This window comes from Chelonoidis abingdonii, chromosome 3 (assembly GCF_003597395.2).
Source record: "Chelonoidis abingdonii isolate Lonesome George chromosome 3, CheloAbing_2.0, whole genome shotgun sequence".
NCBI lineage: Eukaryota > Metazoa > Chordata > Testudines > Testudinidae > Chelonoidis > Chelonoidis abingdonii.
In genome coordinates, this window is record NC_133771.1 from 135,819,442 (window position 1) to 135,833,949 (window position 14,508).

At 39.2% G+C, this 14,508-nt stretch overlaps 1 protein-coding gene and 1 long non-coding RNA gene across 3 annotated transcripts in view; one reads left to right on the forward strand and one right to left on the reverse strand.

Annotated features, from left to right (window-relative positions):
* LOC142046593 (uncharacterized) overlaps positions 1-14,508 on the forward strand; it is a 782,351-nt gene that overhangs the window by 438,259 nt on the left and 329,584 nt on the right. The window lies entirely within an intron of this gene.
* The window catches only part of GALNT2 (polypeptide N-acetylgalactosaminyltransferase 2), a 166,117-nt gene that overhangs the window by 90,679 nt on the left and 60,930 nt on the right, over positions 1-14,508 (reverse strand). Inside the window, exon 1 of one of the 2 annotated variants that reach the window (XM_032806386.2) lies at positions 13,919-13,933. The exons of the other annotated variant lie outside the window; for it this stretch is intronic. The gene's annotated coding sequence lies outside the window, so the exon portion shown is untranslated. Of the gene's footprint in view, positions 1-13,918; positions 13,934-14,508 lie in introns of those variants that run through there. 2 annotated transcript variants of the gene reach the window in all.

Genomic DNA, 14,508 nt, shown 5'->3' on the forward strand with positions numbered 1-14,508 from the left:
AGTAAAACATCAGAAAACCCTGGCCTCAGAGTCACTATCCTGGGCTTCCCTCTGCACTCACAGGAGGTTCCCCTTAAAGGCTAGCTTCCTCTGCTCCTGGCTTCTCACTCATGTTTGGAAGCTCCTTCCCCATCAACTTCCTTCTTTCAGCTGTCCTGAAATTAACAGATGGGCAGAGCTAAATTCTGTTTGTGAAGTATGTAATCTGATAATTTCGAATTGTGCACACATTCAGTTAACAGTGAATCCACCTTCCTTGAACTGTTGATGTCTTTAAAAGAAAAAATAAATTTTTCCCTTTTTTAAATGTGTTCCTTAGCAAACATAACTTTACCAATTTTTACCTATAAATCAGCTTTAAAATTAACACTTTTTTTGTGATTCTGATTTAGGTTAAATTGGCAATCAATTTGCTTTCCCTGGCAAAAGAAACTCCTTGGTATCAAGCCCCTCTCCAAAAGAAAAGCCAGATTACCTGGACTTGATTACTAATGCACCATAATATCACTACAGTTGCCAACAACTCTAAAATTTGTAAAACTATCACAAGAGCAACTAGGAGAGCCAGTTCCAAAGGTGAAGATGTTTTTACAAAATATAAGTGTAGGTACCAAGTCCCATATGTTGAAGCCTAGAGCAAAATGTTAAAGAGAGCTATAGCAATTTAGATTAACTGACAAGGACAATAAAATGCACAAGCCTAACAAAGCAATAACCATTCTTCCCCTTCCCCATACACACTTATGTCAGACTCTTTCAGTGGAATAGCATTCAGTGGTAAGCGCAAGATACTGCAGGTTAGCTATGCTTACCATTGGAGAATATCTTAACAGATTACTATTCATATTCATACTCATTGCTAAGGTAAAGAGAGTTGTATTGATTTAATGGTGCAGAAAATAGCAGGCTGGGTGTGCAAATCATTCATGCCTTCCTTCTGGCATTTGGTGACATTTAAGGAAACTAAAGTGAAAGGCCAGTTCTTATTTACAAGCTCACATCAGACATGCTGGTCAGTCAATGCATGCAGGATTTTTAAGTGCAGGTTAGCAACTGGCTCAGTGGATGTCAATAATAAAAGAAGTAGGGAGACCTGGTCTCAGTGAGGTAGAAAGTCTCGATTTTCAATGGCCATTTCCTGCCCAGCTGATTGGTGGGGAGAAGGAACACCTATTGGTCTGTACTATTAGCAGGCTACAGAAATAAGCTACCTCCCAAAACATCTGGAACACAGTTTACACACAAATGAAAATTCATGATTCTATTACGTCTCCACCCCTGAAAAGAGAAACTGGAGACGAACCAGGACATATTTCCTGCAATATGTCATGTGTCTTTTACAAACAATGGTCAAAGCAGTCATTTAATTCTCAAATTATTTTACTATTTCTATACAAACAGATATGTATAGTCATACATTTCTATGGCAAGTGCAGGCTCAGCAACAGAAGCTATTTATATTGAGCTATCAGATACATTGGACTTGGAAAAATCTAATAAGCCAAATCATAAATCTGTTTCATTTACAAGAACCTTGAGTTATTCGATGCTATTGTGAGTGTGCAAGACAGCTTCAGTAGGAAAAATAAAATTCCACACATCTCCACAGGAAAAAAAAGGAGGGTCACAGAAATAGTGACATTGAGCATTAATACTTGCAAATTGTTAGCAGCATGATAACAATATAACAAAAGAAAAGTCTGTCTAGCTAATTTTCAGACTTTAGAGTGGTTCCTATATTCGTTAGTAACTGAACAGAATAGCTCTTTTATAAAGTACTTGATAGGAAACCTATAGCTCTTATTCTGCATGTGCTGTATGTTCTAAATTCCCATGTAAAGAATTGCTTAGCAGGAGGAATAACAAACACATACAAAAAGCGGGTGACAAAAGATACCCAGAAATAGAACCCAAGGACTGTTTAGCCAAAAGCCCTGTTCTTAGAATATAGAAAGTCTTTCTATATGATTTTCTATAAAGTAAAGTTTTCAGCGTGATAGCTGAAGACATGATTACAGTAGTGCTTGTGATCAGACACCCATAGGAGTTCAGAAACAGCAATCCAAAATCAGAAGACTGGATAAAATACTTTGCATTGGACAGCTCCTTCAAGAGCAACCATACAACTCCTCCATTTACTAATATTTCAGAATTATAACTCTGTCAAACCACAACAGGATGCACGTTTGTATCAAGCTGTTAAAAATAAAATGTAAAAAGTCCACTGACTTTGACACCACAGGTAAGTCTACACTGCAGTGAGACACCCACAGCTGGCCTATGCCAGCAGGCTTGGAGAATGGGGCTGTTTAATTGCAGTGCAGACGTTTGGGCATGGCCAGCAACCTGAGATCTGAGACCCTCTTACTTTGCAGGATTTTAAAGCCCAGGTTCCAGCCTGAGCTCGAATGTCTATGTTGCAATTAAACTAGCTCCTTACCCAAGCCCTGAGAGACCGAGTCAGCGGACCAACTGCAGGTTTTTAATTGCAATATAGACACTGAGTGATTGGTACTATAAAAACTTAGTCAAGTTGCTATATACAGTCATCATTTTTTGAATACAAAACATTAAAATTATCCAAAACAAATGCATGTTCTAGCAATTTTTATTGTGTGACAAACAATAAAGTTGATGAAAATTTAAGTTTTAGCAGGAAGTCACTTAAGACTTACCTAAACAGACAAAATAATATGGATTTTAATGTCTGCATATACGCATTTTTTAATTTACATGTATTCCAGACTTCGTGTAGGCAGTGACCTGTTACAGGCATTCCTACATTTTAGAAGATAAGGGCACAAGCCAAGTTACTAATTACGTACTGTGCAAGTGCCATACAATCTCAGTTAAAGGGGTCAGCAATCTATTTCCAATGGCTGTTCAGACACTCAAGGTATGTCTATACTGCACTCAAAGGTGTGATCGTTCCTTGTGTTGACACACCCACACTAGCTTTAATAAAGCCAATGTGACTAAAAATAGCACTGAAGTCATGGCGGTGCAGGCTTCAGTACAGGCAATACGTGCCTACCTGGAACCCTGAGTACATTAAACGGCAAAAAGCTCTGTTAATCGAGAGTTAAGGTGGCACTGAGGTATCTTGTGCCCTGCTATTCCAGAACATTGAGTTGAGCAAAACAAACTTGTGAAGACTAAGAAATACAGAGTTAAGGTACACACCTATGAAACCTTAACTCTACCCCTTCCCCCTCTCCTACAAATCCCCCCTCCCCCTCAACTGCCTAGAGCCACTGGGAATTATCTGCATGCACTCCAGCTCCATTCACTGTGTTAAGCATAGCTGCACTGAATGGTGGAGGAATAAGTTGGAGCTGCTTGGAAGAGCTGTCATTGTGATACAAGATGACCTGGGTGGTTGTGGCCCTCTGGGGGAGATGTGAGCCCCCTCTTCCCTGACCCCTCTGTGGGTGATTAAAGGGAAGAAGTGCATGTGCATCTTGGGAAAGCCAATATGCCTCATTTCAGTGCTGTACTGTGCAGGTTGTGTCACTACCAGGGCACCCCCCCTGCCATGGGGACTGTCAGCAGCTAGGTGTGAGAGGAGTGAGGTCTATGCATTTAATAAAGGGTAAATGAAAGCATAGTGCTTGATGGCATCATGTGCATAAAGACAAGGGTTGTAAAAGGGATTGAAGGAGTGGGAAAATTTAGTGGATGTGGTGTTCTTTCAGTGGAGTGGTTAAGTGTCAGAGTGTAGGGCAGATGTAGGTATTTCTTATTCCTTGCAGGGCAAAAAGGTAAAGTATGTGTTATGGGCTTATACGAGCATTGCTCAAAAAGAGGGAAGAGTTAAGGCTGTGCGGGCATGTTCCTAAACTCTGTGTCCTGGTTTTCTCTGGGCATACTGCTCAAGCGAGACACTTATGCCAGGTCACCACATTTCAGGGCAAGCTAAGTAACTGTGTGGATTTTAGAGCACTTAGAAAAATCAAGTTTAAACAGAAAGTTGGTTTTAACCTAAACTACAGCAGACATGGCAGTCTGTTATAATAGTCACGTTCCTAGCCCTCACCAGGGTACACGCTGCTGCATCTTCGCTGCTATTTTTAGCTGTACTAGCCAGATTAAAGCTGGCATGGATGTGCCTACACAAGCTGCAATCACATGTCCAATTGCAGGGCAGACAGATTCTGTGACAATCAATTCACTGCCCCACTCCAAGGCACAAAGTTAAAAACTGAATTAACCCCTAGTAGCAGTTCAGGCGTGGTGTAGTCTCATCGCTACCAGACACTGGCAAAGCAGGAAAATGGTTCTGGCTGACCGTAGTGAACTGGATCTGACTATAAACACACCAATGTCACTGATGCTCAGTGCACCTCATTCTCCCTGTGGCTTCACTCACACATTGAAGGGAGTTGAAAAGATTGAACCCAGTGGAACACCATGAATAAGAGCACTTGGCGAAGAAGTGAAATTGCTCATCATGCTTCATTTTATAACAATGTTCAGCTCATTTAAATATTTCAGTTGTATCACCTTACTAGTTCTCAAGAAGATTTCTCATAAATAGAATGGGAGGGCCTTATCTATCTGTTACCTATTGGTTACTCTAACCTTATACTTCAAGTATATTAACCAACATTCTACTTACTTATTTACATTTAACGTTCTATATACCACTAAACTTGTACAACAGCTACATGAGTCTGAGTCTGGCCCATTCCCCCAATGTTAGTATCTGCAAACTTAATGATACTTTATAATCACATAAATATTTTTTTTTAAATATTGGTCCTGTAGTGAGGCCGAGTGGCCTCCCTCTGAGCAGGACAGCAAGGGACCATTACATGCCCCTTGGTGGGCGGAGCCTAGATCACTCCACTCCCCTAGCTGGAAGTACCAGGGCTTGGCCAGAAGTATAAAAAGCAGACCCTGCAGCACAGTTGGGGCAGAGTCTGTGGAGAAGGACGACACTCCGCCTGTTCTGCCACATCCCAGAGGGGAACCTAAGCCTGGCTGTCCCTGATCCCCAGATGCCGACAAGGACTGGCCCAAAGTACCTGCTGCAGCGTACCCCGAGGAGCTAGAAGAGGCATGAAGGCTACAGGTACCGAACCCCAGAGAGGCAGGAAGTGGCCCAGGGGCAGCCACGGAGCAGGCGGCTGAAGAGCCAGCTGTGGCTCAGTCATCGTGTTGCAGTTGGATCCCTGCCGACACAGGGATAGACAATCCTGCGCCCGCCAGGACCCTAGGCTGGGATGCAGTGGAGTAGGGTGGGCCCACGTCCCTCTGTCACCGCACCGCAGGGTGGCTGACTGCCTACACTGTTCAGGGAAGCTCCAGCCCTCAAGAAGGAGCCTCCCTTGCCAGTACCCTTATAGACTGTTTGCTTTGCTGGCCGCCTGATCTCTGCCCAGGCTAAAGCCAGCCCTGAGACTCTTTTGCTTGCTGGCTGCCTGAGCCTCCTCAAGCCCAGGCCCTCAGTTCAGTTATAGACTCTGTTTAAGGGCTGACAGCTTGAGCTGCCCAAACCCAGGCTAAAGCCTGACTATTGATTGCCCAGCTCTATTGTGGGCTCTTGGCTGTCCTGCGGATTCTGGTCCTGGCCAGACAGGACCAGATTGAGTGGCCTCCCTCCAAGAGGGAAAGCGAAGGACCATTACAGTCCCAACACAGACACCTCTGTGCAGCTTCCCTGAACACCCATAACTTTAATGCTCTCTGCTCATTATATAATGATTCTTTAATTTATTACCTGCCCCAGAGAGCGTATATAATAATGTTAACTTTGCTGAAAGTTTTTATTGGCTCCTCTCTCAATAACTCAAGCCAGCAGTTATTTCATTTAAATAATCCAATTTTTCAAGCAAATCAGCATAGATTTGTGAAAGGTAAATGTCTATTACACATAGTAGTTTCAAATATCCTTTACCTAGCCATAAATATCTACCTTATGCAGGATAAAGATGTCAAGAGTTGCAGATCCACTAACCCTTCCAAAATCTTTATAAATATTGGGATTGTATGGTTCTCTATCAACTGGTAATTCCGCAGTATCAAACGGCTTCCTACAAATCAGTTAGAAGATTGAATATATGGGCCTTTAAACACCTTTGAATGCAATAACTCAGCACTTGCTTCTAGAGGCAGATGGGAGTAGGAAGTTGCGAAAGAAAACTCCTTTTATATATAGGGATCAGGGAAAGCTGAAAGGTTGTTTTTTTTGTTTTTTTTTATTATTATGTACCTCAGAAATATCAAATCTTATATTTTCTGGAGGATCAGAAAACCAGAGACTGAGTTCTTTCAGCCCTTATTTGAAAGGAAGATGGTTAGTGAATGTTTATTAAAGATCCTTCTTCCCACTTATTCAAACTTAAGTAGAGGTTTAAAAAAATTACTAGAAACCCCTTCCCCTCAGTAGCTTGGGTACTTGCAGTATTACTATCGAACTAATTCTCCAACTGTCCATAAACTGTTACAAGGAAACAGAACAGGCAATAGGTGAACTACAATATAAAAAACTAGGAGCAAAAAAGAAGAGGTGTGGTGGGGTGGGGGGGCTGCAAAAACCCCTCTGACTTTTATACATCTTACAATAAAGGAGATCTCATGACACAGGGAAACAGATGGGAAGAACATTCACTGCAGCTCAGCCTTACTTTCACAATATTAAGAGAAAAATCTCTTATAACTAGGGCTGTCAATTAATCGCAGTTAACTTAAAAAAAAATTAATCTTGATTAAAAAAGTTATTGCAATTAATCGCAGTTTAGTAGCACTGAAACAGAATACCAGTTGAAATGTATTAAATATTTTGGATGTGTTTTTTCTACATTTTTAAATATATTGATTTCAATTACAACACAATATACAAAGTTGAGGGTACTCACTTATTTTATTACAAATATTTGCACTGTAAAATGATAAACAAAAGTAGCAGTATTTTTCAATTCACCTCATACAAGTACTGTAGTGCATTCTCTTTATTGTGAAAGTGCAACATACAAATGTAGATATTTTTGTTACATAACTGCACTCAAAAAAACAAAATGTACAACTTTAAAGCCTACAAGTGCACTCAGTCCTACTTGTTGTTCAGCCACACGAAGAAACACAAGTTTGTTTACATTTACAGGAGATAATGCTGCCCACTTCTTATTTACAATGTCACCAGAAAGCGAGAACAGGCATTCACAGTGCACTTTTGTAGCTGATATTGCAAGGTACTTACATGCCAGATATGCTAAACATTTCTTTGCCCCTTCACGTTCCGGCCACCATTACAGAGGACATGCTTCTATGCTGATGATGCTCGTTAAAAAAATGTGTTAATTAAATTAGTGACTGAATTCCTTGAGGGAGAATTGTATGTCTCCTGCTCTGTTTTACCTGCATTCTGAGATACATTTCATGTTATAGCAGTCTCGGATGATGATCCAAGCACATGTTGCTCGTTTTAAGAACACCTTCACTGCAGATTTGACAAAATGCAAAGAAAGTACCAAGGTGAGATTTCTAAAGATGCTACAGCACTCAAACCAAGGTTTAAGAATCACAAGTGCCTTCCAAAATCTGAAAGGGATGAGGTGTGGAGCATGCTTCCAAACGTCTTAAAAGACCAACACTCTGATGCAGAAACTACAGAACTTGAACCACCAAAAAAGAAAATCAACCTTCTGTAGGTGGCATCTGACTGAGATGATGAAAATTAACATATGTCAGTCTGCACTGATTTGAATCGTTATCAAGCAGAACCCATCATCAGCATGGACGCATGTCCTCTGGAATGGTAGTAGATGCATGAAGGTACATATGAATCTTGAGCGAATCTGGCCCTATATATCTTGCAATGCCAGCTACAACAATGCCACGCCAATGCCTGTTCTCACTTTCAGGTGACACTGTAAACAAGAAGAGGGCAGCATTATCTCCTGCAAATGTAAACAAACTTTTTTGTCTGAACAACTGGCTGAACAAGAAGTAGGACTCAGTGGACTTGTAGGCTCTAAAGTTTTACATTCATTTGTTTTTACATTCAGAGTTTTTTTGTACATAATTCGATGTTTGTAAATTCAACTTTCATGATAAAGAGACTGCACTACAGTACTTATTAGGTGAACTGAAACACTTTTTTACAGTGCAAATATTTGTAATAAAAAAATATAAAGTGAGCACTGTAGAATTTGTATTGTGTTGTAACTGAAATCAATATAGTTGGAAATGTAGAAAAACATTAAAAAATATTTAAATAAATGGTATTCTATTAACAGTGCGATTAATCACAATTAATTTTTTTAATCACTTAACAGCCCTACTTATAACTTATGATCAAATAGAATATGGGGAACTTTTCCCAGGTGTGTGGAATGTGACGAGAGATCAAAACATATGTGATGGTATGGGGAGAAGATTGCAAAGGATTCCTTTCCCAGTCCAGTCACTTTTGCAGCTCATTGGAGAAGGAAACAGTGCCGCTTCCCTTTCATCTATGAGGGGAGACCAGAGAAAACAGTTGCGAAGTTAAAACAAGATCCTAACGAGCTACCCTGCAAAACTAAGTACTTTTAACAGGCTTCCTCTTTGACTGGATGTGGTCTGCAGGAGAGGGATATAAACAGTGGCACTACTCACCATCTTTCCTTCCAGTGAAGCGCACAACACAGTGAAATTGGACAGGAGACAGAATAGAGATGAGAGAATGAGAGAAAGAACTGCCTAGAAAACCAAAGAACAGAAATCAAGCTTCAGCACAAAAGAAAAGTCTGAGCCTTGGATCTTTTGTAGAGCTAGGGAATGAGCATGTGGTATTTACCATCTTTCACACTGGGAGACAAAAACAAGAGAGATTGATTTAGGGAGAGCCTCTATAATTTAAAATGAGCAGAGTTAACTTCTGGTTTCAGAGCCTTAAGAATCCCAGCCACTTAAGGACAATGGTAGGGCACTTCCCTTTCCTTCATGAATGATAAGCTTTAAACAAAAACAGACTACATTAAGTCCTTGCGTTGATAAAATTTTATGACACCTTTCAATAGATAGCCCTATAACAAAAATCTGCTTTGTATTGTATCTAAATGGCTGTTTCTGCCTCCAACTACTGCCCTTGTATTCTCCTCCATACTTCTGCATTCCAACTTCTTTTTATAGACAAATCCCACCAAATATCCATATCTGATCCTAATTGTTCGAGGAGTTCCAAAGAGAAAGACCACCCCCACTCTCAAACAGAATGAATGTACTATGCCAGTGGAGACTTCTCTATCTAATCTCTATAGGAAGTCTCTTTAAAATCTTATGGGAAAGCAAACTTTTCCATCTAAGGTTTCGTGAGCCTATCTTGAAGCTAAAGATGATCTTTCAAGACTTTTCAAGGGGGGTGGTCAAATGTAGGTCTGAATGCCAAATACATGAACTGGTTTTCAGCACTAAAAGAACCAAACTCTCTATGCAGTGTTCTGCCAAGCACAAGGTAATAATGCATAATCATCACCTGCATTAATTTGCCTCCCCTGAAGATTTAGGATTTGTCTACACTACAGATTATGTCACTATAATTTATGTCACTCAGGGGTGGGAATAAGCCATCCTCCGAGTGACGTCAGTTACACTAACCTAAGCATCAGTGTGTGTATAGCACTATGTCAGCTACTGCCTGAAGGGGAAATGGTTTTATTATGTCGATAGGACCGAAAGTGTGTCTTCATTAGACACACTATAGTGCTTCTAGTGTAGACTAGCCTTTCGAGATTTCTACACATTTCAAAACCCAGTAACAAAAGCAAAATTAAATAAATAGTTTCAAACATTCAAAATCCTCCCCTCCCATATCCCACTCTCTAGACACTCCCTTTTCTCTCATTAGCCTTTGATTATGGCCCCCAAAGGTTATAAATTAAGTAATCAAATATTCCTTTTGATAAGGAGTAGTGCCAGCAATATGTTGTCCCAAATTTTTCTAAAGATGTACTGCCAGATTACAATGGGATTACCTTGACCTGGTTACGTGATCATTCCCATATTTCTCTGAATAAGAACTAGTGATAGAATCCTTTTTATGGAGCATTTTAAAATGCAATCTTTAAATAAAAACCTCACCTTGAAGAGGCTAAACCAAAATTGGTAGGATCTCCACCAGTCTGGGTGAAGAGAGATGCTTATTACATCAAGGTCACTAATTAGATAAGGAGGACAAGGAGTTCCTCACTACTCCATATGCAGTTTTCCCATTAGATGACTAGAAAGAGAAGTGTGCTGAATTTGTATTTAACTCATTTTTGTTATTTTATTTTCATTGACTCAAGAAGCTAGGTTGGTGATGGATTCAGATGTGGACAAGCAATCTGTTTTTAGGTTTGGCCAATCAATTCATCTATTACCAATAATCCCTATAGAAAACAATTATTGTTTCACTGTATGACCTGGTTTTTAAATCTTTGATAATAAGTTAAATTCCTTAAAAGGTAGAGAAATTCTGACATACTTGGATATGACAACTGATTTTTACAGTACAAGTTTCAATTTAGATTTGTTTGTAAAGGATAAAGTTTCTTTAGTTTATGGCCCAAACATTTCAGATTTGTGCCTGGGGCAAGATTCAATATGAAACACTCTAGAACATTAAGCTAATATTTGCTTCTGTGATGTAATGGCTGGTATATGGTTAAATGTGTTTTCATAGAATGGGAAAGATAGTCAAACTCCTGTCAAAAGGAAGAAAAATTCTAGCCATGATAAAGAGCTAACAGGCACACACAGGTTTACTGAAGGAATGCGATCTTCAGTATTCAGAACTGTGCCAGAAGTGGGTAATTTAAGTCCTTGCATCTTCTTTAAAACATAGGTCTTGTTGAAAAGATTGTTTTGCACCAAGATACCAGTTAGCATCAAATGTGAACCCTTATCCATTTCTCCTAGGATTTCTACCCAAGCCACCAATTGTTTCATGTAGCCACTGAACAGCACCAAATTGTACCGCTCTCTATCAGTACAAACTAAAGTGTATATGAATCTACAGCTTAAAATGAGATGCACAGCCTCATCTTTATTGCTGTGCACTCTGTTCATTGCAATATGGTTTTCAACTGAGGATTACACACAGAGGTACCAGTGATTCATGCTTGGTGTTTTCTGGTCCTCCCCTTCTGAGAAAAGTGCAAATAAATAATATATACCTGGAATACCACTGGGTCATCCACATAGCTGAGCAATTATAAACACGTAGACAGGTGATGGTATACTAGCCATGCATAGCTGAAGTTTATCCAGATTGCTTTAAAAAAGGGGCTCTAAACATTTTGATTTTTTTTTGAATGTCATTTTGTAACATTAAGCAAATATCTCTATTCTGCATAAATGCTCTTGTTATTCGCCTTTGGAGGAGAGACATTCCCTAACCGATTATGAAAGCGGGCAAGGTGAAAATTTTGGAGGCATCATAGCTTGCTGCCCATGGAGGGCCTGGGAGAGCATTAATTGGATTTCATTTTTCTGACAGTGCAAGAAGCTAGCTGTCCATAGAAGTAGCTCCTGACAAACATTAAATAAAACTAAAGGGAAAAAAGATTACAAATGATTGAGCCAACTACCTGACATCCCTATACCATAATAGATCTAATAGTTTCAGTTCCAGCTTACTGTTTCAGCTTTTAGTTCCACACTATAACTTTGATACAACTTTAATCTCATTCTAAAACGAGGTGGGGAACCTTTCCCATGAATGCCGAGGCCTGGCAAAAAGAGAATGAGAGCAAAGTCTTCTCAAGCAGTGGCTTATTCATCTGCATTCCCTTCACAAAGGAAAGGTCACCAACTGTGAACTGTTCAGAGAACTCTAAAACAAACTCTGCACAGAAAGCACACAATAGAAACAGACCTAAGAGAAAAAACAAAAATTAAAGGACTGACCCAAGCATGACGGATAAACTAGGTACAGTTTAGAAAAAGCCTTTATACTACAATCAAACCCACAAACAAGGGAAAGTCTTGAAACTTAACTTGGACAATTACAGCAGGAGAAACAACTCAGAGTTTGATTTCATCCAGGTTGCCTAACTGAAAGTTGTTCATAAATCACTAGAAGTGAAAGCTTCTCAATGAAAAATTTAAATTTAAACCAGTCAGGCAGTATTTACCATCCATTTCTAAAAATCCCTTTGCCAACATATGCCAAACTTAGCTATTCAGCAGCCCACTGGAAACTAAATATGAACTCTAATCTTGTTGGGAAATGGAAGCCAACTGGTGATTTTGAAGTCACGAACAACATGTAAAAAGACTGCAAGACAATGGAAAGTTAACTCCAGTTATTTAGCATGTCTACAAGAGTCAATATTATAGCAGCATACTCCATTGCTTCAAATTCTCTCGAGACTTCTTTGCTGTCCCTCACAAGGAAAGCAAACTTTTTAAATTTACAGTTAGAAGTCATGCCAAAAGAGCATATATAAAAAACAGCAGAGCAGGAAAGATCCCCTTTCACATGAATGTATATTTCCTTAGAGATCCCTTCAGTTTTGGGGCAGGAAAAGACAAGAAGAATGGCTCAAGCATGTGGACCACCACATTTTGTGGTAAAATCAGCAATTTACATCAGGATTTAAATTGCCAAGTGGAAAGCCTTGACTTAAATCGATTTTCAACAATTTTCATTTGTACTTCAGTTATTTTCCAAAGAAAGGGACATTCTGATTGGTCGATATAACCATTAAAACATGTTGATTTACAACTAGAGACTTTACACTAGATTTGCTTTTTTTGCTGCCTAGGAGGGTACCCTATAACTATATACATTATTTAAGCAATTACATAGCTTAATATTTTCTTAGTCATGGTACATTTTAGTATGTTAGAAAAATGTAAATGATTTTGCTTATTTACTAGATAGTTAACATTTTGCTAACAATTTGTGTCAAGCTAATTAGGATGGTAACTGGAACTAAATTAAACAACATAGCATATAATGTTTATTTTTTATTAAACAAAACAACCTTAAGTGTTTTGAATATATAAAATTATCAAAATATGCTTCACATTTACAACTAAATGATTTATTACAGGAATAGAGGTATTAACTGTGGTCAGTGAATTAAATTGATTAATTCAGGTCAGCCAGTGAAAATTTTCAAATATGCCTAACAGAAAGTGACTAGAGATTAAGCACCTACTGAAAATGAAACAGTCTAAGTTACTTAGGCTGTACTTCAGACTTAAAACTAGTAGATCTCGTCCCCTCCCACCTTGTTTGTACTCCTAGACCGGAAGAGAGATAAGTTTTCCTGCCTTTTCAACTCCAGGTGTCTCCACTTTGAATGAACTAGTCCAAATGAGGTGGGGGAAAAGTCCTCTCTGTGCCTGCACAAGAGGCTACTTGCTGTCAAAAGCTGATTTAGCATTTCTACAAACTAGTTCCAGGTGCAAGCTAGCTATTTCCACCATTACAGTGGAGTGACTTTCTTTTAAACATCATGCTGTAATGGTTCACCAGCCCTGAAATTTATTATGGTTGGCATGATTGATGGGTGATTATTAGATGCCCATGCCATTGCAGCATCATCTTCAGCAGTTGGGCATCTACCCTGGTACTTTGGGTTAAGAATATTGGCAAGAAAATGAGGTGAAGTAAGCATTTGATCCATCCACTTCCTTACTGCCTACAATTTAACTTTGTTGTTGGGTATTTCTTTCTTCAATATCTCAAAGTTCTTTCCAAATTTCAACAGCATTAGCAATCTTTCCACAGTTTGTCCAAGGCTATAGAAACACATTTCAGTATATTCACCATACCATCAATATTTCTCTTTAGTCCAATGTTGACTACTTTGGTTGTGATCATCCCATCTATTTTGTCACAATTTTCTTCATGAATTGTCATCAGAACAGGTCAGTTCTTAATAAATAGCTCAAAACTGTCAACCACTGAATTCCACTGTACATCATGGTGGAAAATTACCTTGGATCATGCTGCTGTCAGTGAAGATGAAGCAAAGGGTTGTTACATAACTATTTTGCAGTTTCAACAATTTCTTTTATTCCTGCAGTTGTAGGAAAAAAATTAAATACAAGACGCATCAGATGAGCACTATCCCCACACTATAAGTTTCAGGTTCCCTTCATTATCTTCTTCTAGATTTCGTCTCCTCTTTGCTACATTTGCAGAATTGTTTGTGACAAAGCAATGCACTTGACACTTGAATTTTTGATCAGTTTGTTATAGCATTTACTGCTACGTCTCTTAATATTCTGCTCTATGGGCATTTCCTGATGTGTCAATTGTTTCTGTAAATTAGACAACACCATCTTCTGTTGTCACACAAATACATATTACTGGATCATTGTGTACATTGTTCCACCCATCAAGACTCTGGGTACGTCTACACTGCACGATTATTTCGAAGTAGTTTAAACCGATATTACGAAACCGATGTTATAAAATCGGTTTTGCGCCTCCACAATGCGATCACAAAATCGATTGCTTGTGTCCATGGTCCAAGGCTACCATCGATTTCAGGAGCGGTGCACTGTGGGTAGCTGTTCCTCAGC